Source organism: Oryctolagus cuniculus, chromosome 13 (genome assembly GCF_964237555.1).
Source record: "Oryctolagus cuniculus chromosome 13, mOryCun1.1, whole genome shotgun sequence".
Classification (NCBI taxonomy): Eukaryota; Metazoa; Chordata; class Mammalia; order Lagomorpha; family Leporidae; genus Oryctolagus; species Oryctolagus cuniculus.
This window is the reverse complement of record NC_091444.1, coordinates 36,767,979-36,772,056: the sequence shown is the minus strand read 5'-3', so window position 1 is coordinate 36,772,056 and position 4,078 is coordinate 36,767,979. Positions and strand designations below refer to the sequence as shown.

The 4,078-nt window shown below is 48.2% G+C and overlaps 1 pseudogene; it reads right to left on the bottom strand.

The window, feature by feature from the left end:
- Window positions 1-1,759: 1,759 nt before the first annotated feature.
- Window positions 1,760-2,988, bottom strand: LOC100337918 (eukaryotic translation initiation factor 3 subunit F pseudogene; annotated as a pseudogene).
- Window positions 2,989-4,078: the final 1,090 nt, after the last annotated feature.

The following is a 4,078-nucleotide window of genomic DNA, read 5'->3' as shown; positions in this document are numbered from 1 at the left end:
GCTCCACTTCCAATCCAGCTCTCTGCTATGGCCTGGGAAATCAGTAGAAGATGGCCCAAGTCCTTGGGGCCCTGTACCTGCATGGGAGACCCAGAAGAAGCTCCTGGCTGCTGGCTTCAGATCAGTGCAGTTCCAGCCATTGAGGCCAGTTGGGGAGTGAACCACCAGATGGAAGACTTTCTTTCTCTGCCTCTCCTTCTCACTGTGTAACTCTGACTTTCAAGTAAATAAATAAATCTTTAAAAAAAGAGGTTGGTTAATGCTTCTAGCCTGTGCTGTGTCAGATAAGCCATGTGATATCTTAAGGATTGTGCCCTAGTCTCAACTGAACAGAGTGTTGGCCCTATAGTCTGAGTACATAGTGCTGAGCACACCATGCATCAGTGAATACACATAGGAAAGTTAGGAGTTAGGCACATTATCCCTGCCAGGTATCTGCTCTTAACTTTGTTTCTTTCCACATCTATCCCCTTCCAATCCTTGGTTGATGGCAAAATGATATTCAAGACCAGGGTCAGAAGAAACATGTGTGAAGTCTTCTGGCTACATTAAGCCATTCTCTCTCTCTCTCTCTCTCTCTCTCTCTCTCTCTCTCTCTCCTTCTTTCTCTTTCCCTCCCTTCCTTCCTTCCTTCCTTCCTTCCTTCCTTCCTTCCTTCCTTCCTTCCTTAAAAGATTTATTTATTTATTTGAAAGTTACACAGAGAGAGAAGGAGAGGCAGAGAGAGAGGTCTTCCAAATGCTGGTTAACTCCCCAAATGACCGCAGTGACTGGAGCTAGACTGATCCAAAGCCAGAAACCAAGAACTTCTTCTAGGTCTCCCATGTGGGTGCAGGGGCCCAAGGACTTGGGTCCTCTTCTACTGCTTTCTCAGGCCAAAGCAGAGAGCTGGATTGGAAGTAGAGTAGCTGGGACTTGAGCCGGGGTTCATATGGGATGATGGCACTGCAGGCAGTGGCTTTACCCACTACACCACAGTGCGGGCTCCCAGAAACCATTTTCATCATAGTCTGCTGAAATGAAGCATCTTGCAAAGATATCGTAAAACTGCTAGATTTGTTAGTTTGTGATTGTCTCTTTATTTCTTTTTTTCTCATAAAAATGTTAATGAAGAAAAACATGGTCAATTCCCAGAATGCTTATTGGTACAATTGGCATGTGCCAAGTGCTGCACTAGGCTTATATGGATAATATGGAGGGAATGAGACTAATAAATACATGTAGCAAGTGAATGCCAGGCAGGCCAGAAAATGGCCAAGGTTGGCTGGTTGAAACCAATCCAAACATGGGCAGGTATTGTGGTACAGTGAGTTGAGCTACTGCTTGGGACACACTCATCCCAAAACCAGAGAGCTGGTTCATCCCAGCTACTCTGCTTCAGATCCAGTTTCCTACTATTGTGCATTCTGGAAGGCAGCAGAAGATGGCTCAAGTGGTTGGGCCCCTGTCCCATATGGGAAACCTGCATGGAATTGCTGGCTTCTGGCTTGGCCTGGCCCACCCCCAGGTATTGTGTGTATTTGGGGAGTGAACCAATGGATGGAAGATATCTTCCTCCTTCCCACCCTCCTTTCCTTCTCTTTTCTTTCTATTGCTCTACCTTTTAAGTAGAAGAAAATAAATTTAAAAAAATTAAAAAGAGCAACATGAAACAATACTCTATTAGCCACCTCATTAATGCAGGTACTACTCCTCAGCTCCATGAGTTACAGCCCACTGAGAATGTGATCTAAATGTTTCCTACATAATCCAATTTTTTTTTTTTTCATTTACAAAAGGTAGGCTATGTTTATTTAGTCACAAGCAGTGGAGTGACTCAAGTGACTCAATACCACAAGAAACCGCTTCTCCTCCACTTCATTCTGAGTCCCAGGGCTGACACCAGACTGGCAGGAGTGCTGCTTGAGGCCTATTCACAAGTTTACAGGTTTCTCATTGAGGGCGATCTGTGGCTGTGTGAGATTGGCCAGGTAGGTCACCATCAGCAAGTCATTAATATTGCTGTTGAGCACGGTCTGGAAGTCGTCAGGAACTATTTTGGGCACTTGGTTAACCAGGCTCATCAAGAAGCGACCCACAGTGTTGTCAGCTGACCCCTTTCCAGACAGCACATCCTCTGCATACTGCAACACCATGCTCAGGGCATCTTGGATGCGGGCGGAGGCTCCTCCTACTTGCTGCAAGTCACTCGAGAGTCCAGTCACCGGGTTGGGGCTAAAACAGGTCTTCATGATCAGGTCAACTCCAATGTGTTCAGGGTCATAATAGGCATATTTCACTGTCAGAGGTGAACATCACTCCCATGGTCCTCCCTGGGACACCCATTGAAGTGCTGACATAGGCCTTGACGCTCATGTGGCCATTCTGAAGACTTGTATCCACAGTGAGGTGAATGGGGTTGGGGGCCTCCTGGCTGTAGTACTTGTAGATCAGCATGGAGTGCTCCGTGATGTCATGGCCTGTAGCATACCAGTCCAGGATGAGTTCATTTGGAGAGACTTTTTTGTGCAATTCATACATGTTCTTAGCAAATTCCATGTCAACAGCCAGTTCATCTTCTGACTCGTTGTGCGGCACTGAGAAACAATTGGTGACCTCCACTGAGTGTTTATCAACAGTTCCCAGCAGGATCCCGATCACTCGGGCAGTGCCTTCGTTGCGTCTCTCCTGTCTACGATGGGGGCCAAAATGACCCGGTGCAGCCTGACCACGCGGCCGCCGGGGAAGGGCCCTGGCAGGGCGGGACCAGGCAGCGAGGGCGCCGAGGTCTGCGAGGGGGCTTGTGCGGAGGCCGTGGTCTGCCGCGCACCCGCAGCCGCTGCTGCTGGGGCAGGAGCCGCTTCCACGGCAGGAGCTGCAGCCGGCGCTGGAGCCGGTGTTGGCGCTGGCGCCTCGGCCGGGGCGGAGGCTGTAGCTGCAGCTAGCTGCAGCCTGGGTTGCGGCTGGAGTGGCAGGAGGCGCACTTGTGAAGACTGCTGTGGTGGCCATCTTGTCGAGAAAAAAGCCATCATCCAATTTTTCAAGAGGAATTGGAACAGTGTCCACAAACTGGATGCCACGTCAGGTTTCATTTGCTCATTCAATCTTTCCCAAACCCTTACCCTATGTACCATATTCTTGGGGTCCCATGGTAAGCAAGCCCCATGAGGTCCTTGACTCCTGTGATTGCATGCTTTTAGACAGGGATATGTTCTGTGAAGGAAACAGAACAGGGGTGTGCGTAGGGCAGGCTGTCTCGAAGGTGAGAGGCATGAAAAGGGGCCTGTCTGTAGGAATTTGTAGGAAAGCATTTCAGGCAAGGGGAAAAGAACTACTGCTGAGGTGAGTGATAGGCGGAAAGAGTCAGAGAGACATCTGTCATTTGCAGCAACATGGATGAACCTGGAGGGTGCTGTTCCCAGTGAAGTAAGCCAGGAACAAAAAGACAAATGCCAAAGGTAGGGATCTGGCTCAGTGGTTATGACATTTGTTGGAATACCCAAGTCCCACATCAGAGTGTCTGTATTTGATTCCCAGCTCCAGCTTAATGCAGACTCTGGGAGCAGCAGGTGATGGGTGAGGTAGTTGTGCTTTTGACACCCAATTGGGAGAGCTGGATTGAATTCACAGCTTTTCCCTTCCTTTGGCCCCTTGGCCATTGCAGGCATTTGGGGGAGTGAACCAGTGTGTGGGAGCTGTCTATCTCTGTCTTTCTCTCTCTCAAAAAAATACCATATGATCTCACTTGTAAGTGCAATCTAAAAAAGTAACTCATAGAAATAGAAAGTGGAATGATGGTTACCAGAGGCTGGGGAAGGGGGTAAGTGGGGAGAGGGAAGATATTGATCAAAGTGTACAAAGTTTCACTTGGACAGGAGGAATAACCTTTAGTGGTCTCTTGCACAGAATGGTGACTGTAATAAATAAAGCATTATGCATTTCTTTTTTTAAGATTTATTTTATTTATTTGAAAGAGTTAGAGAGATAGAGCCAGAGAGAGAGAGAGAGAGAGAGAGAGAGAGAGGTCTTCCATCTGCTGGTTCACTCCCCAAATGACTGTAATGGTCAGAGCTGAGCTGATCTGAATCCAGGAGCCAGG